General features: G+C 44.6%; 1 protein-coding gene across 2 annotated transcripts in view; it reads right to left on the bottom strand.

Moving 5' to 3' along the window:
* The window catches only part of TMEM244 (transmembrane protein 244), an 89279-nt gene extending 75493 nt beyond the window's left edge, over window positions 1–13786 (bottom strand). Inside the window, exon 1 of one of the 2 annotated variants that reach the window (XM_069224184.1) lies at window positions 13295–13786. The gene's annotated coding sequence lies outside the window, so the exon portion shown is untranslated. The remainder of the gene's footprint in view (window positions 1–13294) is intronic. The other variant, XM_069224183.1, reaches the window with a different exon arrangement.
* Between the last annotated feature and the right edge of the window lie 8128 nt (window positions 13787–21914).

Here is a 21914-nt window from a genome sequence, read left to right as displayed (position 1 = left end):
TGGTTGGCTGGCGATGTGCGTGGACTGGTGGTCCGTATCAGTAGGCATTTGGCTAGCAGAGTGTGTGAAGTGACTTGCTGCTCGTCACTACACACACGTTGCCAGCAAAATGCCAGTCCATAACTCCGTCAGCCACCAGCCAGTGTGATGGCTGGTGGTCATGTGGGCGGATGAAAGTGATGGGCTTTGAATGGTGCTGTCTGTTGATGTGACTCTTGTAATGCACTGGGCCCGCAGCTGGTGGAATGAAAGGTTTTGTGTGTGTCACACATGAAAGGTGTGTGAACGGCTTGTAAAGCGGTTGGTGCCTTGTCGCTGCTTTACAGATCACGAGCTGAGAGTCGTTGGTTCAGTTTTTTGAACTTTCAATTATTAACTGTCGCGCCGCGAGCCGAACATTCGGCTCGGGCCGCACAACGCGTCTGCAGGACGCGGCGCGCCCCAAGTCTACTGTGTACCTTGCGAGGCCCCAGATTTGGCATGGGGCCTCGCTCTGCTTCTGTGCACCGCGTTTCTTGTGCCTCCTGACCCCTCTTACCTGTTCTTTTCTTTTCTTCTTTTCCTGGGTCATCTGGTTGTACCTTCCTTTATGTTTTTTTCCCCCTTCCCATGTTACCTTTTTTTTCCCAGCATTCCTTGTTCCCTATTCTCTATGGTTCCTATTCTATTCTGTTCTATGTACTTTTCCCTATCTAAGATGGTGTCCTTTTACTTCCTGTTGGTCGTTTCCTGTTTGATGGTATTTAAGGGATGTGTTTTCTTCCTTTCCTTGCGCTGCAACACTTTCTGTTTTGATAGTGTCTTCGCTCCTGATTCTTTGCATTTCGGTTCTGGATCTCGTCAATTCTGTGTATACCTACATTTTGCCTTTATTGATTCCTGTTCTTTTGTTCCTGTTTCAGGAATCTTTCTGTTTGGAGTTTTTTTTCCCCCTTTTAGGATTTTGTTCCCTCTGGCGCTATTTCTGAAGGGCACGGTCTGTTCTTGGTGTTTCCATTGCCTACAGCACCGTGGCTACCAGAAAGAGTCGCCCCTTTCTGGGCCAAAGCCGAACATTCAAGACCCACGCCACTCGATCTGCGGATTCCAGGCGTAAGCAGCACGTGAGTCGTGACAGATTGCAGCGTCAAATCCTCCTGACGTCCTCTAACACCATGGATGATACAGTGGCGGCTGCTGCAGATTCTGATCAATCTCTTCTGACAACAATTCAGCAACAAGCTCAGGAATTGCAACAACTACGCAATGAGAATGTTGCATTACGACAGGCTTTGGCTTTCCGCAGTGGCGATGTTCCGACTATCTCCGCCTCTACTCCTCGTTTTTCCGGTGAACCAACCAAACTACGTGAATTCCTTGATGCACTAATGGTGTATTTCGCCTTCTGACCTACTCAATTCTCCCATGACCGGACAAAGGTGGGTTATCTTATCAGTGCTTTATCTGGTCCTGCCTTGGCCTGGGCAACCCCGATGGTATCATCCAACGACCCGGTATTGTCTGACTATTCCGCCTTTGTGAATCGCTTCAAACAAATGTTTAGTCGTCCAGGATTGGAGGCCTCGGCGGAAGAAGCCTTATGTGACATCCAACAAGGCTCACAAGATGTCCTTCAATATATTACGTGTTTTCGTCAGCTAGCGGCAGAGACCACCTGGGTGGAACGGACTCTGGTGACTTTGTTTCGCAGAGGACTTAAAGAAGAAATAAAAGATGAGTTAGTACACTCCACCAGAGTTGAAGATCTTCGTGGTCTGATGGATCAAGCACTTTCCATCGAGTACCGTCTTCAAGAACGACGATTGGAGAGGAGAAAGAGTAGAGGGTCTTCCCAGCCAAGCACTTCACGGGTTTATCTGCATCGTTCTGAGGAACCTCGCCCTCCTGCTAGAGACATAGAGGGGGAACCCATGCAAGTGGATACTACTCGAGGCCCACTCTCCGCTAGCGAGCGGGAAGACAGACGTAAGAAAGGATTGTGCCTGTACTGCGGTGCTGCTGGTCACATGCTTCGTACCTGCCCTGTACGTCCTCAAAGGCCATTGGGAAACGCCACTTCCCGTCCTCTGTAAGAAGGGAGGGGACGGGATCATCGGCTATACCTTCCATCAGTTCATTTAAGGACAATACCACATCCTTGTTCATGTTACCTGTCATGTTACAGCTACCTGACGGTCGTCAAGAAAGAACTATGGCCTTACTAGATTGTGGTGCTAGTGGTATTTACATGGATAAAACTTGGGCCACTACTCAACAAATTCCAACACAACCCAAAGAAATTCCCGAACAAGTGCACACAGTGGATGGATCCTTGATATCCTCTGGTCCAGTCGATACTACTACCCTGATGTTAAGTTTACAGTTTGGTAACCATCAAGAACACATCTCTTTTGATCTTATATCATCCCCCAACCATACCATCATTCTAGGAATTCCATGGTTCATAAGACATAATCCGTATGTGAATTGGAAAACCCAGACTATTTCCTTGTCTTCACAGTTTTGTCATGAGAACTGTTTTGCTTCCGACAAATATTGGTCACCAAAAAGATTAACACCTACTGAAAGTACTACCGGATATTCCATCAATACTGTCCAAGGAGTCCCTGAACACTATTTAGAATTTCAAGATGTGTTCCAAAAACCATCCAGACCTGTGTTACCTCCACATCGAGATTACGATTGTGCTATTCCTTTGGAACCTGGAACTGTCGTTCCCTTTGGGAGGATGTATTCCCTCACGGAACCCGAAAAGGAAGTTCTAAAGGAGTATCTGGAAGAAAATTTACAGAGTGGTCTTATTGTTCCATCATCTTCTCCGGCAGGGGCTCCTCTCTTTTTTGTACCCAAGAAGACAAAGGATCTTCGTCCTTGCCTGGATTTTCGAGGCCTGAATAAGATAACTATAAAAGATCATTATCCTTTGCCTCTCATCAAGGATATACTAGAGGCAGTCAGAGGGGCTCAACGTTTTACCAAACTGGATCTACGGGGAGCCTACCACCTTTTACGTATTAAAGAAGGAGACGAGTGGAAAACAGCTTTCAGGACCCCATTTGGTCATTTTGAGTACAAGGTTATGCCTTTTGGTCTCACTAATGCCCCTGCATTCTTCCAAAGATTTATGGACTCAGTGTTTTCTGACCTTTTGAAACAGACAGTTGTAATCTACTTAGACGATATTCTTATTTATTCTAGACGTCCCGAGCTCCATTCTTCCCACGTGAAACAAGTCCTTCAAAGACTCCGGGAACATCAACTATCTTGTAAACCAGAAAATTGTGAGTTCGACAAGATGGAAGTCAAATATCTGGGTTATCATTTAAGTCCCACCGGCATAGCTATGGACCAAGAAAAGGTACAAGCCATTCTAGATTGGCCTTCTCCTTCTTCTATTAAGGAAACACAATGTTTTCTAGGATTAGCAAACTTTTATCAGCAGTTCATCTTAGACTTTGCGAAACAAACCAGCCATATATCTCACACTTTAAGGAAGGAAAATTTTACGAAAGGTTTTGTCTGGACCAAGGCGGCTGAAACAGCTTTTCAAGGTTTAAAGAAGGATTTCACTCAAGCCCCCATCTTGAGACACCCAGATACCAACAAACAATTTATTGTAGTTACCGATGCTTCCGAAAGAGCCAACGGAGCTGTCTTACTCCAACAACAAGATGATGGTCTTGAACATCCTGTTTTCTATTTGTCCCATGTACTCTCTACATCAGAACAACATTACTCAGTACTAGAAAGGGAGTTATTAGCTCTGAAAACAGCCTGCCTAGAATGGAGACAGTTTCTTATGGGTTCCAAGGAGCCTTTTGAGGTGAGAACAGACCATCGTAATCTACAATGTTTACGTAATTTTGTATGCCAGAATAGTCGCCAGGCTCGCTGGGCCTTTTTCTTCAGTCAGTATGATTTTTACATCACCTATATTCCTGGATCCCAAAACATTCTGGCTGATGCTCTGTCTCGCCGTTATCCAGATTGTACTCCTACCCCATCTCAGTATCTACTTGAACCTAGTAAGATCATTGGAGTAGCTCAGTCTTTCCTGGAAGAGGTACAACTGGAATACTCCAGCCTGTCTGACCGCAAAGCAGAGAAACTAAAACCCTTTATATGTAAAAGACAAGGATATTATTATTATCAGAATCTGTTGTTCCTCCCTACCAACAGAGTTAGAGAAAAAGCATTACAAATGTGCCATGATTCGCCGGTTGCTGGTCATAGAGGCATCAAGGCCACACAAGAACTTCTCTCGCGATTTTTCTGGTGGCCTACCTGGAAGCCGGATGTTGAAAGATACGTTCAGGCTTGTCCCATATGTGCTCAAGTCAAGATTCCCCGTACCAGACCTGCAGGATTACTACAGCCTTTGCCTGTTCCACCAGCTCCCTGGCACACCATTTCTACTGATTTCATGTGTTCGCTCCCACCATCAGCAGGAAACCGGGTTATCATGGTCACTGTTGATTCCTTTACTAAAATGGCTCACTTCACTGCCCTGAAAAAGCTACCTACAACCCAAGAACTAAGCCAGATATTTATCGACCATATTTTCCGTCTCCATGGACTTCCACATACCATTGTATCTGACAGAGGACCTCAGTACATTTCCCGGTTTTGGAAATATTTTTGTAGGACACTAAATATCAATATAGCACGGTCATCGGGTTTCCATCCTCAGACCAATGGACAGACCGAGCGTCTGAACCAAGGATTAAAGCAATACCTTCGCTGTTTTTGTAATTCTACCCAAAGCAACTGGAACACTTATCTCCCTATTGCTGAATTTTCCTACAATAATACTGTCCATAGTGCCTCCAAGGTCACTCCTTTTTTATGTTCTTATGGCTATCATCCTACCCCTTTTCCTACTTCTCCTCAGTCTACCTCTCCTCTGCCTGCGGTTACTTCCCTTTCCAAACGACTTCTACAAATCCATAGACTAATTCGATCCAATTTATTAAACACCAAGAGATATATGAATAAAATAGCAGACAAGAAACGTAAGAACACTCCAGACTATCACCCTCAAGATAAAGTCTGGCTTTCATCCAAATTCTTGCCCTCACGCCTTTCTCAGAATAAGTTCACACCTCGCTACTACGGGCCTTTCCGTATCCTTCAGTTGATTAATCCTGTCACTGTCCGTCTTCACTTGCCTCGTACATGGAAAATTCATCCAGTCTTTCATGTTTCCCAGCTCAAACCTTACGTACCTGACCCTTACTCTCGTCAGTTTCCTTGTCCTCCTCCTGTGTTAGTGGATGATGTACCTGAATATGAGGTACAAGAAATTTGTGTCTCTCGTTTTTTTCACAAACGTCTTCAGTATCTGATTCATTGGAAGGGTTATCCTCTCAGTGAATGCTCTTGGGAAGATGCTTCTTCTGTTCAAGCACCTCTTCTGATTCATCGTTTTCACAGTTTATTTCCACACAAACCTGGACCTTCGGGGGGGGGGGGGGGACCTACTGCCGCGCGGTGCGACGCGAGCCGAACTATCGGCTCGGGCCGCACAACACGTCTGCAGGATGCGGCGCGCCCCAAGTCTACTGTGTACCTTGCGAGGCCCCAGATTTGGCATGGGGCCTCGCTCTGCTTCTGTGCACCGCGTTTCTTGTGCCTCCTGACCCCTCCTACCTGTTCTTTTCTTTTCTTCTTTTCCTGGGTCATCTGGTTGTACCTTCATGTTTTTTCCCCCTTCCCATGTTACCTTTTTTTTCCCAGCATTCCTTGTTCCCTATTCTCTATGGTTCCTATTCGATTCTGTTCTATGTACTTTTCCCTATCTAAGATGGTGTCCTTTTACTTCCTGTTGGTCGTTTCCTGTTTGATGGTATTTAAGGGATGTGTTTTCTTCCTTTCCTTGCGCTGCAACACTTTCTGTTTTGATAGTGTCTTCGCTCCTGATTCTTTGCCTTTCGGTTCTGGATCTCGTCAATTCTGTGTATACCTACATTTTGCCTCTATCGATTCCTGTTCTTTTGTTCCTGTTTCAGGAATCTTTCTGTTTGGAGGTTTTTTTCCCCTTTTAGGTTTTTTTTCCCTCTGGCGCTATTTCTGAAGGGCACGGTCTGTTCTTGGCGTTTCCATTGCCTACAGCACCGTGGCTACCAGAAAGAGTCGCCCCTTTCTGGGCCAAAGCCGAACATTCAAGACCCACGCCACTCGATCTGCGGATTCCAGGCGTAAGCAACACATGAGTCGTGACAATTAACAGTGTAATTTTCTTTTTGGAAAATCTCTTGTTAATACAATTTACATTTTATTTTAAACCTTTTACTCACCCTCATGCCAAATCCAACCAGTATGTGTGTGTACCTGAGGAATAGATTGCTGTGCAGTTATAGTTCTCTTTTCTGTCTTTCTCTGCCAGGGTGTACAATGCCTCTAGGGAAAACTGACCAACTCTAAACATTTTCATAAAAAAATTAATTAAAAAAGACACCCAGGAAAATACAGAGTGGGGTGCCTCTTGTGCATGCCATCACGTTTTCGTACCCACAATGCTCTGCAAACCTCAAAATTTGACTAAAATCACACATTTTCCTTGCATTTCTGTGCCATATTCAGCAGGAAATCACAAAATTCCTCCCACCCACAGTTTCCCCACTAGTCCCAATAAAAATGCTTCCCTAGTTGTGTGGCTGGGCCAAGTGCCCACAAAAGGAATGGCTCAATCTAACATCAATGAGAGTCCTCGAAAAGGGACCCCCATTGACCTTGGTTTCATTTGTTCTGTCACAGGCACTCGGCCCAGCCACACAAGCGAGGTACCATTTTTATCTGAAGACTTGGGGGGGAATGCTGGGTAGAATAAAGTTAGTGGCTCCCCACAGATTCCAGAACTTTCCATCATAGACATGTGAGGAAAGTGTGTTTTTTAGTCAAAGTTTGAAGTTTGCAAAGGATTCTCTGTACCACAACCTAGTGAGAGCCATGTAAGTCACCCCATCGTGAATTTGTCTGGGTGTCTAGTTTTCAGAAATGTATAGGTTTGCTGGGTTTTCCTACGTGTCGGCTGAGCTACGGCCCAAAATCCACACCTAAGCACATTGCAAAAAAAGGGTCAGTTTTCAGTGGGAAAATGTATTGTGTCCATGTTGCATTTTAGGCTGTTTCCTGACACAGGTCTGCAATACTCCAGGGCGTGGGTTCCCTCAGCCACGCAGTGGAGTAAAGACTGACAACATCTGGCTGCATTGCCCAGCGCTCAGGTAATGTTGCTCCTTTATAGTGCTGCGGCCTAAAACTATGTGAATGTGGATTTCCCTAACCTTTTCATAAGGGTTACAGGGGGAATTAACATCAGTTTGTTACATGCCCAAGGCCATCATGAAAGCAACTGTTGGATCCTAACAAAAGGCACCATAAATTAAGTATATGGTTTCACAAAATAGTAACACTATGATTCAATTTCACATATCTCCACCTACATTGAAACAGGAATAAAGAGAAGCAGTTATAGAAGACTGAGATGATGTTCCACAGTGGAGTCAGCAGGACATCTCCAAATGGTACAGTGAAACGTGGCCTATTATCCTTCACTAGGGATTCAGCCACCATCAACCACTTAGTATCCACTGTCTTGCGCAAGGGGGTTGTTGCCATTTACTATGGAGACAGAGGGTGAGCCCATGTCCTGCAAAGCCGAATGTTGTGTAAAGCAAGTCTTCCCTTCCCTGGCTACTGACTTAAGGAATATGGCTAACCCCTCTCTGTCCACAGGATTAGTCTGTCAACTGGAACATTATCTCCTTATTTAAAGCAGAGTCCTAGTTCTAATGGTTTAGTGCCTGATCTCCTACATTTCATGTGAAAACATTCTTTAAAAAAATTTAAACAGATAAGTTACAAAAATAAGTAGAATCTTTACACAACTTGTAATCCTTGCTCTGACCCACAACTGGAACAAAATCAGCTATCACAGATATCAAAGAGGAACTCCTTATCAGACTTAATCCAGACTTGCAAGCTGCTCTGAGTTGACTCTACTTTAACCTCTCTTCATCTTACAACATCACTGAACATGACATAGAGATGGGCATACTGAAAGAATGAATTACTTTGTCACTCAGAGAAGGGGCTTAGAGAGTACCCATGGACTCTTCAGAATCACTGTTAAAAGCATCACAAGATGGCATCCCCAAAGGCTCTGCACTTGCCCCACTACGGCTTAACTGTTATATTGGTGTACAGTCATATGTGCTGGTCCAGTGAAAAGTTAGCTTCTAAATGCACACCGAAGCTCAACTTATATAGTTAAACAAATGTATTCAGGGCTTTACCATATAATCACACCCAGCACTGAATGAGATCAAGCCTACTCTGCCCACTACTATTTGGAAATACCAACTTGGTAGCTGCCTGAGTTTCTCTGCTACTGACAATTGAATGCCATTCCTTTATGCTACACTTGGTGGTCCAGAATCGGAGTACCTTCTATTCCACACAAGCAGTGGTGATGAGACGGGTTATAGTGTGCCACTTATGAAAAGCTGTGAAGACCGAAAACAGAATCAGGGATCAAATTGCAATTCTACCTTGTTAATTTTGCTCATGGTCATGCACAGCACAGAAACGTTAGATCAACTACATAAACATGCAAAGGCATTGCTAAACTAAAACATCTTAAAAGTTACTGAGCACATTACCTTGATGCAAATAAAAGTCTTATTTTACTTCAAACATTTAAGAATTCCTGGGCATTATCGTTATTACGGGTAATATATGTGGAACATGAGGTGGATGTTCTACCTTACACTACCATCCAAGAGTAAACTTTTACTGTTGAACCTACCTAATCCCTGATAGTTGAACGCTAAAGAGGAGATACTTTACAATTTAATGAGCTCATAATAGTACTGGTTCAGGTGTTTCCACGTACAGCAGTCCCAACTGTCAGAAGGATTGGCTAGCATCCTTTGGGTCACATAGTCCCTGGACGTGACCACACAAAATACATATGCAAACTAAAGTCCTGTGGGCACTGAATACAGACGCTTGAGACATACATTTGACTCAGGGCCTCATTACGACTTTGGTGGGCCCAATGCTGGACGGCCAAACTCGCAGGGAGGACGTCACTGCCACGGCAGTGCCCCCCACCCTATTACAGGGTTTTCGCTGGTCCCTTAAAGGAGCCGACTGCTAGCTTGTAGCACACAGGGGGCCGACTAGCACCCTCTGAATGCAGCAGGGGGGTCCCCTGAACTTCCCATGCCATGGGCACTGCAGGACCCTCCCTGTGGCCCCCTGCACCTGTTCTCCTCCAGCCTTTTCATGGTGAGGAAACCACCTTGAAAAGGCTTGCAGAGAACAAGGTTGTAATCATTACAATCAAGACTGCCGTCATACCATCAGGATCTTGAATTCAGGCGGAGACGGCGGTCCGCCCGCCAAACTTGTAATGTGCGGTCAGACCGCTACAGCTGCAGAGGTCCGACCTCCACCACGAGGCTGGCGGTCCTAGGACTGCCAGCCTCGTAATGAGTAATACAATGAGGCAATTGCCCGCAAACCCTCATGACCAGGGTAATAAATGCAATAATAATAATAATAACAATAATAATAATAATAATAATAAAGGTCAGTGCAAGGGGAAAGTAGCCTAGACTTCCACGGAATATAAACCGCTTAATAAAATCTCTCTATACCATAGATGTAAAACAAACTAGATTTATTAATACTTTCAGGCGTTATCTCCATATGAATCTTATGCGAACATATAATTCTAATAACAAATTGTCATACTATTTATAAGAAAAGGTAGGTGCTCCTAAAAGAACAGTGAAAGTGCAGAAGTGCAAGTGAGTGACGGTGATATATACAAGTAGTGCAGAGTGTGGTTGTATAAAATTATCTTCCAGTGGCTCCTACAATCCAGGAAGCCCTGGAGTATCATTAAATTTCTTTTATGTTTCTCACATCCACTCTTTTAGAAATGTGTCGACGTTTCGAACCCGTATGCAGGCAAATCAGGATGGGGTCATCATCAGGACAGGGATGATTGCAATGGAAGCACCTATGATCCAATGTGGGGAAAATGACACGCAATGGCTGGGGTCTACAGGAGTCGTAGTCCCAGGGGTCTGTTATTTGGTGTCAGTCAGATGGCTCTTGTTATTTGGATAAGACAAATGTTGTTTGAATCCAGTGTTCAGGAGATTTAATCAACTAGAACAATCCGTAGGCTTTGTATAGCCAGGAAGTGCCAAAGATATGGTGCTCCTGATATCTACTTGTGGTCGAGAACACTCTTGTGTCCTTCAGACGGCCGCGTTAATCGGCCAGTGCCCAGGTATTCAGTCGTGCGGTCTCTTGAAAATTCAGCAAGAGCTGAAAGTATTAATAACTCTCGTCTGTTTTACATTTATGGTATAGAGAGATTTTATTAAGCTGTTTATATTCCGTGGAAGTCGAGGCTACTTTCCCCTTGCACTGACCTTTATTATTATTATTGCATTTATTACCCTGGTCATGAGGGTTAGCGTGCAATTGCCTCGTAATGAGGCCATAAATCTATTCCTTTCCAACTCTGTGATTCCATATACTGTTGAGGCTGGTTCTTACGCTAAAGTGATATTTCTGTCTTCTTTCACCACATCTATAACTCCTGTTTATTATGTTCGGACCCTGTGTGTGAATTGCACTTTAACTTAAAAAGTTTATTGTTAATTCTCTTGTAGCCCACACTTAATGTTTCTTTCTCTGTCCTTTTGTGGAGCTCTCTAACTCCCCTAAACTAAGTCTGAGCTATAGAAAACTGAAATAATAAACAAGCATTAGCAAAGCCAGTGGTCTTGCCTTTTCAGCTAAATGTGTTTTGTCAATTCTATACAGCATTGGTGAAAATATTGTTTTCCCTATGTTGTGCAGCATTGGGGGAAAAGTGTAAAGAACAAAAGACTCAATGGAGCAAGTGCCTTGAAGTTTCGGCATACGTGTCATTCTACATGCATGCGTACATCTGTGGAATAAAGCTCTTGCCATTTTATTCATTGTTTTATTTACCGTTCCAGGATGGTAGTTGCCACTTGGAGCTGGTGCTCCAAAACAATGAAAAAATATATATTGTAAGGATCACGACTGATGACACAGACAGAAAAGCAGGTTGGGGAAAGCAACACACGAGGTAAAAAAAAAAAAAAAAAAAAAAAAAAAAAAAAAAACACACACACACACACACAACACCACTACAAGGGGTAGAGAAACAACAGAGGAGCAGGTGGGACGAAGCAACTAAAAAGAAATAATAAATAATAAATGAAAAGCGAAGTAATGGACAGGATGGGAGGGTGTAGGAGCTACACTGAGCATATGATATGAGGGTATCTGAAGGGGAAACATCACACAAAGAGATGTAGAAAGCATATGCATGTATATGTGCATTCTTGTCGAGTACTTATAGAAAAAAAACGGTTTTCGAAAGCAAGCAGGGGAATGATGCAAGTTATCTAATTAAAAAAATAAAAAGATGGCAAAGAAGCTGTGCTCCAGGGGAGGTACAAATACATTGAGCAGGCAAGCAGTTTGACAGTCGTGGCACCACTACACCGCACAGATCTTGTATTGCTGAAGTTTACAAAAACAAATAGCTGCACACTCCCTGATACCCGACTGCCTTTAGACCTCAATTTGACATTCTCATATATAATTCCAGGCATGGGAAGTCACCTTTTAGTGCTCAAACTCTTTCCTTATATCTAAACAGTTTATCCATAAATAATGTATTGATGGTCGGGGTCAGTCCACATCCACTTTGTTCTTATAAATGCAATGTTCCAACTTCTGGTCTGGCAACAAGGTAGATCAGCGCTACTAAGCCCCTGCAGTGTGGAGCACATTTATTCAGGAAGCAGTGAAATGGAAACATATGATACAGGAAGGAGAGAGAAGACACTTTTTTATAAGACTTCCCAACAATAATTTGCCTAAAAACTGATGTTCTGATGAAGTCCCATCATAGAGATGAAACGCGTTGACTTGTACTGAGGAATGACTAAAGAAATCGGAGAATCGGCTTGTGTTTGGACATTTCGTTTATTGGAACAAGGGGGATGTGGACTAGCCCCTGACCCTCAATACGTGAGTTATGGATGAACTGCTTAGATACAAGGAAAGACTTTAAGCAGTAAACGTTGCTTTACCATGCTTGCAATTATAAATGAGGTATAAATACAAGACAAGGAAAGAAAACCATTACATAAGAAGCAAGGAAACAAGAGTGGCAATAAAGGTAATCAAAAAGGTAAGCAGTGGGCTAGCTCTACACCCACTAATTTACTGGCATGGTTTACAAAACGTCTTCCGCAAACTGTAGGCGAGACCTAAAAATAATCAGACATGCAAATAGCAGCATGTGAGCAGGGAATGCATTTATCAATACTCAGGAGTAGAGAATGTATAAACGGAATGTTCCGACCAAGCACCCTGTGAAAACAGAACATATTTCTGCAAAAAAGAACCATGAACATAGTACCAGGGTCGGACTAGGAGAGCAAATTTAAAGTGCCCCATTAACAAACCAGATAGCTAAAAAAAATGGGTCACATTTGCAAATATGGTCAGTGTTGACCTAGCAAAGTAACTCTGTATGGGCATTTCGCATAGTATGGGAGACGACGTGCATTGGTGTTTGCTTTAGGCACTATTTGCGTCAATATCAGAAAAATCAACAGCAAAAAACGGTCCATTTGGCCATAAAGCCAACCTACAAACTGATTTTAAAAAACGGCCGACACACTGGTTTGTCAGACCCTCCAGTCCGGCACTGCCCGATTGTCCTATAAGCCAGTCCGACACTGCACAGTACGCATATATGCATGATCGCAGGAACGTCATACACACACGAAACACATAACCGTGGGCATGGACCTGAAATCCACAGAAATATTGCGACCCTCGAGCACAGAATGCGGATACGAACTAGCGACTGATGAGCAGAGAACGCTCACAGAGAACATCCACTAACACACGAGACCGGTCGGCACAATAAAAAAAAAAAACTGAAACCCACGTGCCTGGAACGTACACAAATTATACCAATAGGTGAGCAAGGAAACTGCACACGATTTATGCCAGGAGCGCCCTGTTGCGTCAGCGTACCTGCGAGGTGACGCTTAGTTGGCGTGCCCACTGGCCGACCCTCATTTCACTATCTCAGAATATAACAATAAATGGGCAGCATGCCAAAGCAACTCCACCTGCGCAAAGCACCTGGATGTAACTGCATTCATCTACGGCTCTGATCTGCACGGACAGCCCGAACCCCGTGTTCACTCACCTTGGTACCCGCTATTGTGGTTCCGGGGAGGTGCCCAGCCTGGAAGCAGAGCTCAGAGGTTTTCCCTTCCAGGGTGTTTCGGGAGCGGTGTCTGGAGGGAGGCTGGGAGCCTTAAACGGGGAGATAAGGAAATCTCGGGGGCAGGGGTCTGCGTGGATTAGGCGGGGCGCGTGCCTTTCACTCGACGGGAGGAGGGGATAGAGGAGTTGGGCGGGGAAATGTCCGAGATGGGAAGGTCGGTGGTGGGCTAGTTCTGGAAAAGGGGCGAACGAGCGGGTGGTGAAGGGGTCTGACAGGGTACTTGGCGCTGTTGTCCTGGGCTCAGCAGGTTGCTGCACTCGGCATCCTCACGCGCGCAACCGCGTCGTGGCGAATGGGGGAGGGGTAAAGCCGACAGTGACCCCTCCACCCGCCCCCAGATCCGCAGCCGATCACTCCCAAGGCACAGCACTTCTCATGGGTTTCGAGACCACCCATCCACCGGCTGGGCCGGACTAGGAACCAAAAGTAGTCCTGGCAAATTTTGTGAGACCAGTTCGCTCGCACAGCGCGCAGCGAGCGAGCGTGGCGCTGCAGCGCAGTTCTCTACCTAATACATTTTTAAATGCAAATAAGGTGCATTATACAGCACAGTTTTCGTTATGGAACCTTGTTGTATAATTGAATATATGTATAGAGTTCGGAGGCACGGCTGTATGGCTCAACGAATGACTAGTTGGATGATTGAGGAATAGGTGGGTGAATTAATTCAAGAATAGAGGACAAAGACTTATAGCTATATTGAGTGCATGGTCTCAATGCACAGACCACCTATTGTGGTATGGTTTTCAATTTAGCTTCTGCATTAAAACATTACCCTCCCCAAAGGCTACCACCATCAACCTTTATAAAATATGAATAGCAATTAACTATTTTACGCAGTGCACTGGTTTACCTCATCAGATAATTAAACATAAAGCATTAAACTTTGATCTAAAACGGGAGAAGGAGATGATATACATACCAACGTTTTAGGACAGGAAAGTGGGAGATTTTGAAAAAAAAACTAGGATTTTTTTCCTAATCGACTTTGTTGAAGCAGAGGCAATTTCAGGCAGAAGACAAACTAAAAGCAATTAGTGGCTTCAAAAATTGTGAGCATCCAACTTGAATTGTGTCTGGTGGCATGTATGAGATAACCATGTTGTGGATGAACTGTACAACCTAAAACCAGGAAAGCATTCATCCAGTGTTTTAAGTGGGCCGGGTCCTGCATGTGTTCAGCACCGGCAGCTCTAAAAAGCAGGTGCTGAAACGGGTCCTTTTCGGGCTCTCCATTTTTGCCTTGATCCTCAGGGTGGAAAAAAAATCTTAACTCTGCAGCAGTACCACCTTGCGCTGCCTTTGATGTAACTTCCAAGAGAATTGTTATTGTTCTTTCACAGTCTCATCATTTAGAGCTGAAGCGTTTTAAATATTTTATATAAAGAAGCCGTTGTTGCTTATTTTACGCAACTTATAACCATTGACAAAGCCAATAGCCCTGGCATGTTGTAGCTGTAATGTTTCTTGTATTATATATCTGGATGCAACGACAGAAAGAAGCAGCAAAATACCAGGCAGGAGGCATACTATGCAAAGCACAGATCTTTAGCTTACGTGTTTTTAAGCCACAACCTTTATTACATTGACCACGTCCCTTTGAGCCCTCCTAGTATTTTCATCCCACTTAAAGCCCTGCCTGCATCATTCCCAGCTTTCTCTTGACAACAGTATGTGTTCCTAGGCCCTTGGGTTTTTCACAGTGCCTCCTGTTCCTTAATCAATCCACAATAGCACCTTTAAGTACATCAGTTCAGGGTGTGTGCTGCTCAAAAACCAAAAACTGCAAGATTACTCCAGCACCCTTAGTCGCATACACGGTGCAAAATACACTTGGTTCACTAATAACATTATCGTCCTGGCAGTGGTGTTGAGGGCAAGAATGTTTCTAAGTTTATGATTAGAATCACTTCTAACAGTTATCACTTAAAGTAATGTTATCATCTAATACACTAAATTGAAATGTTTTGCCATGGCTCCTTTATTAGAAAATATATTGTGTTGAATTTTGATGTGTCCTAATCATATATGTACTGGACTCGGTGAGCCAGGCATCAGCACACCCTGTTACCTTCTTTTCTCTCTGAATGTCAGCACTGCTCCTGTTGACAACTGGAAAAAGAAATGTTTTTGATGCGAGCACGCTTTAAAACCACCTATTCAGCATTGTTGGTAAAGCGCTGAAGGCAGGAAAGATGGCTGGCCTGGCACCCAGTACCAAAACCGGCACCACCAGCTGTAAAAACGGTTCCACCCTGCCAGCCCATCATGAAGAAGAGTAGTGCCTGGAGCAGCCAGTTTCCGCCTGTTCACCAGGTTTCCTACTACTTCAGTTCCAAGTGCAATACATCAGTCAAAATGGGGAGCACCCTGTCTTCCATTCCAGCATTTGTGACCCCAAGGCATCATGGTAAATGCAGTCATTAGTACAAATTTGAATAGAGTTTTGAAAGTTTTTCACCATAAGTTGGTGCGGCGAGTGCCGTATCTTCGGACACATGTTTCTGGCTATTTGGCCATCATCAGCGAAGAGCAACGTGTAGCTGGCGGGGTTGCTTGAAATGCCGCCTTGAAAGTATTCACAGATTTAAGTACCCCTCAAGAAGGCGCACAGGTGCTTCACCCGAGCTCGTCAGCTCAGAGGCTCACGGGAGCTTTAATTACAACAGTCAAAATGGGGAGCACCCTGTCTTCCATTCCAGCATTTGTGACCCCAAGGCATCATGGTAAATGCAGTCATTAGCACAAATTTGAATAGAGTTTTGAAAGTTTTTCACCATAATTTGGTGCGGCGAGTGCCGTATCTTCGGACACGTGTTTCTGGCTATTTGGCCATCATCAGTGAAGAGCAACGTGTAGCTGGCGGGGTTGCTTGAAATGCTGCCTTGAAGTATTCACAGGTTTAAGTACCAGTCAAGAAGGCGCACAGGTGCTTCACCCGAGCTCGTCAGCTCAGAGGCTCACGGGAGCCTTAATTACAACAGTCAAAATGGGGAGCACCTTGTCTTCCATTCCAGCATTTGTGACCCCAAGGCATCATGGTAAATACAGTCATTAGCACAAATTTGAATAGAGTTTTGAAAGTTTTTCACCTTAAGTTGGTGCGGCGAGTGCCATATCTTCGGACACGTGTTTCTGGCTATTTGGCCATCATCAGCAAAGAGCAACGTGTAGCTGACGGGGTTGCTTGATATGCCGCCTTGAAAGTATTCACAGGTTTAAGTACCACTCAAGAAGGCGCACAGGTGCTTCACCCGAGCTCGTCAGCTCAGAGGCTCACGGGAGCCTTAATTACCACAGTCAAAATGGGGAGCACCCTGTCTTCCATTCCAGCATTGGTGAAAAACTTTCTACAACATTACAGCACTTGCTGCACCCATTTATGGTGAAAGACTTTGAAATATTATTCAAATTCATTCTAATGACTGCATTTATCATGATGCTTTGGGGCTATTCGAGCTGAAATGTAAGACAGGGTGCTCCCTTTTTGGATTGTGAATCTAATGGCTCCCGTGAGCCTTTGAGCTGACGAGCTCTGGTGAAGCACCTGTGCGCCTACTGAGTGGTACAAAAACCTGAGAATACATTTAGGCGGCATTTCAAGCAACCCCGTCTGCCACACTTTGCTCTCCGCTGATGACGGCCAAAAGCCAGAAACACATGTCCGGAGATACGGCATTCGCCGCACCAACTTATGGTGAAAAACTTTCTCCAACATTACAGCACTTGCTGCACCCATTTATGGTGAAAGACTTTGAAATATTATTCAAATTCATTCTAATGACTGCATTTATCATGATGCTTTGGGGCTATTCGAGCTGAAATGTAAGACAGGGTGCTCCCTTTTTGGATTGTGTATTTGACGGCTCCTGTGAGCCTTTGAGCTGACGAGTTCTGGTGAAGCACCTGTGCGCCTTCTGAGTGGTGTACAAAAACCTGAGAATACATTTAGGTGGCATTTCAAGCAACCCCGTCTGCCACACTTTGCTCTCCGCTGATGACGGCCAAAAGCCAGAAACACGTGTCCGGAGATACGGCATTCGCCGCACCAACTTTTAGTGAAAAACTTTCTCCAACATTACAGCACTTGCTGTACCCATTTATGGTGAAAGACTTTGAAATATTATTCAAATTCATTCTAATGACTGCATTTATCATGATGCTTTGGGGCTATTCGAGCTGAAATGTAAGACAGGGTGCTCCCTTTTTGGATTGTGTATTTAACGGCTCCCGTGAGCCTTTCAGCTGACAAGCTCTGGTGAAGCACCTGTGCGCCTTCTGAGTGGTACAAAAACCTGAGAATACATTTAGGCGGCATTTTAAGCAACCCCGACTGCCACACTTTCCTCTCCGCTGATGACGGCCAAAAGCCAGAAACACGTGTCTGGAGATACGGCATTCGCCGCACCAATTTATGGTGAAAAACTTTCTACAACATTACAGCACTTGCTGCACCCATTTATGGTGAAAGACTTTGAAATATTATTCAAATTCATTCTAATGACTGCATTTATCATGATGCTTTGGGGCTATTCGAGCTGAAATGTAAGACAGGGTGCTCCCTTTTTGGATTGTGTATTTGACGGCTCCTGTGAGCCTTTGAGCTGACGAGCTCTGGTGAAGCACCTGTGCGCCTACTGAGTGGTGTACAAAAACCTGAGAATACATTTAGGTGGCATTTCAAGCAACCCCATCTGCCACACTTTGCTCTCCGCTGATGACGGCCAAAAGCCAGAAACACGTGTCCGGAGATACGGCATTCGCCGCACCAACTTTTAGTGAAAAACTTTCTCCAACATTACAGCACTTGCTGTACCCATTTATGGTGAAAGACTTTGAAATATTATTCAAATTCATTCTAATGACTGCATTTATCATGATGCTTTGGGGCTATTCGAGCTGAAATGTAAGACAGGGTGCTCCCTTTTTGGATTGTGTATTTAACGGCTCCCGTGAGCCTTTCAGCTGACAAGCTCTGGTGAAGCACCTGTGCGCCTTCTGAGTGGTACAAAAACCTGAGAATACATTTAGGCGTCATTTCAAGCAACCCCGTCTGCCACACTTTGCTCTCCGCTGATGACGACCAAAAGCCAGAAACACGTGTCAGGAGATACGGCATTCGCCGCACCAACTTATGGTGAAAAACGTTCTACAACATTACAGCACTGGCTGCACCCATATATGGTGAAAGACTTTGAAATATTATTCGAATTCATTCTAATGACTGCATTTATCATGATGCTTTGGGACTATTCGAGCGGAAATGTAAGACAGGGTGCTCCCTTTTTGGATTGTGTATTTAACGGCTCCCGTGAGCCTTTGAGCTGACGAGCTCTGGTGAAGCACCTGTGCGCCTACTGAGTGGTACAAAAACCTGAGAATACATTTAGGCGGCATTTTAAGCAACCCCGACTGCCACACTTTCCTCTCCGCTGATGACGGCCAAAAGCCAGAAACACGTGTCTGGAGATACGGCATTCGCCGCACCAATTTATGGTGAAAAACTTTCTACAACATTACAGCACTTGCTGCACCCATTTATGGTGAAAGACTTTGAAATATTATTCTAATTCATTCTAATGACTGCATTTATCATGATGCTTTGGGGCTTTTCGAGCTGAAATGTAAGACAGGGTGCTCCCTTTTTGGATTGTGTATTTAACGGCTCCCGTGAGCCTTTGAGCTGACAAGCTCTGATGAAGCACCTGTGCGCCTACTGAGTGGTACAAAAACCTGAGAATACATTTAGGCGGCATTTAAAGCAACCCCGTCTGCCACACTTTGCTCTCCGCTGATGACGACCAAAAGCCAGAAACACGTGTCCGGAGATATGGCATTCGCCGCACCAACTTATGGTGAAAAACTTTCTACAACATTACAGCACTTGCTGCACCCATTTATGGTGAAAGACTTTGAAATATTCGAATTCATTCTAATGACTGCATTTATCATGATGCTTTGGGGCTATTCGAGCTGAAATGTAAGACAGGGTGCTCCCTTTTTGGATTGTGCCAAGTGCAATAGATAGAGGTGGACAAGCCAGAGAATTAAGGAGTAGAGCCAAGTCAAGGGTCCGGCTTGGCTCTAAGAACCAAAATAATAGCCGAGCTGGCAAAGATCTTCATGTAAATAGTCTGTGACATTCTTTCAGTTTCTCCATCTTGCTAACTGCGTCATAGTTCTACCTCTTTACGTCTCTTGCAAGCCCTCTCTCTATCCTCTATTAGTTTCTCTTTGTTTCTTGGTCTCATTTTCTCTCTCCCGTTTGCTACTGACTCCACTTTCTCTCCTCACTTCCTCGTTAAGTCCCTTCTTCATGTTTCCCTTTAACGTTTTCCCTTCCATCATCTCTTACTTTCTTTCACTCTTGCTTCCTAATGGTCCACTACCTCTCTTTCTCTCCTCTCTTTCTCCATCTGTCCTTTTTGCTTTCTCTTCCTCTCTAGTTCCTACCAACCAGGTTGTCACACACTTGCCCCAAATCCTTTCTTTCTGCACTCCCGCTGCGCTTCATCTCATCATTCTCCAAGCACGGTAGCTGCAGCAGAGCAGGAGTTGGCCAGTGTTAGAGGCTGTGCACAAGGATGCAGAGGTGGCAGGATCTTTGAACACCGAGCATAGCTAGAGCTGGAAATCTGTCTCAAGCTGTTAGTGGCTCTCCCACCACTAGCAACGTGCGAGCACCTCTTTAGAAACGTTTACTTTTAATTATGTTATTACAGAATGCGGTAACGTGGTGATGCTGCCCTTAACTAGCAGGCGATCACATTGAAAGCCTTTAATGTAGCCTGCCAGGCGAGCACTATCCTGAAAAGGTCAATAGGAAGTTTGCCACTGACCAAGTGCATCTACGAATCCTAGGATGCACAGTGGTTAAAAAGGCCAGGACAGTCCAAATGTGCCCACCAGTCAAAAACTGCGGCTTGGTTAACACCTCTCGAGGGTACCACACCCTACAAATACACGTACTGCATTATGCACAAAGATGCAGAGTGAATTATGTTCTCATCCTCAGAAGGAATTTTAATTATGTGCATTTTTACATTTACTTACCCTGCTTTCTGACAAAAATCTGAACCAATGTATTGTACTTCTGCTGCGACATTCATTTTGTATTGAGGTCATAGCAAGACCTGACCACCAGGCGTAACATAAACAATTCACTTCTTGCACTGCAGTATTATGTACTGGAAAGGCAAGGCTCTTATCAGCTGCTGTCCTCCCTGACTGCCAAGTGAAGAGCCTGTCTGCAACATCATGGTTGATCCCTCCCAGGAGCACTATGTTTTTAAAGCCAACACTAATTGTTTTCTGGTACATATACTGTTGGTCTTCATATGTACTGTTATCCAAAACCCAGAATTTGGTGAAAATGTGTCACATTTAGCTCTGCAAAGCAAGCTACACTTTACAGTGAAGCAACTAGTGGAGGATGCATTGGGTGTACCAGTACCTGCTAATAACTTTCAAAAACAATTGCCCGTGTAAGGATTGATCAGTGAGAGGGGGTGGGTCGGTACATGGAAAGACAGTGAGTGTATGAGTGCATTGTTAGAGGAAGTGCATTAGGTTAGGCCACCAGTGATCTTCTGTGATTGGGTTCACAGTGAAACAGTGAGTGGATGTATAGGTGCATTGATGTGAGTGAGTGGGGAGACAGTGAGTACAGGAGTGCTTTGAGTGGTTGAGTGAGGGTCATGGGTAACTTGGTTTGGTTGGAAGGGTAGTGTGCCAGTGAGTTAATGTATGTTTATTGGTGTGAATGAATGCATGAGTAAGACTCGTAGGTGATCAGTGAGTGCACAAGTGACGTGACAGTCGTGGATGAATGTGTGACTGCAAAGTAGAGCTTAAAGAAGGCAGTGTGTGGATTGAACCCAGAGAAAACTGAAGTAAGATAGTGTCAGAGGTAGCAACATGTGACCCTATCCCTGCCCTGAGAGTAAGCTCGCAAAGTATCAGTGGGTTAGCGCCAATCCTGCACAACTGATTGTAAGAAGGCCAAGCCCAGGAGGACCAATTCGAAGGGCAAGCTAGCAGCCAGTGTGTCTGTGGCCCAGCCAGAACAGGTTCATAGGCCAATGACGTTGATGACGCTGCCAGTGAGATGTTGAAAGAAGAATAATGCCCTGGCCACTATGCAAGAGCATCTGAAGAAACAAAGGGCCTGACATAGAGTTTAGTGGACACTGTCCTTTGTCGCAAATGTGATGGAATACCGGGTCTGCCAAACTCTTGGGTCACCCACCTTATTTTGAGATTTGTTTTCGACGGTGCCCCTATTGGCTCTGTTGACAGAAAGCTTCCAATGGCGTGACGGAGTAAGCCAGTGGAGAAAGGGCCTTACACCTCAAATTCTGTTCAGGTTGGATGGAGTAAAGTCTATCACCAGCAGGAAGAACCTGGCAGCGAGGAGCAAAACAAAACCCATTAATGACCCCCACATCCTGGGAGATAACTCCCAAGGTGTGGAATCACTAGTTTTTTTGTTTTCAAAAACAAGCTCCACATTGGGGGTTTGTTCTTGAAAAAAGGGAAC

The sequence above is a fragment of the Pleurodeles waltl genome, chromosome 3_1 (genome assembly GCF_031143425.1).
Source record: "Pleurodeles waltl isolate 20211129_DDA chromosome 3_1, aPleWal1.hap1.20221129, whole genome shotgun sequence".
NCBI lineage: Eukaryota > Metazoa > Chordata > Amphibia > Caudata > Salamandridae > Pleurodeles > Pleurodeles waltl.
This window is presented reverse-complemented; position numbering and strand designations above follow the sequence as displayed.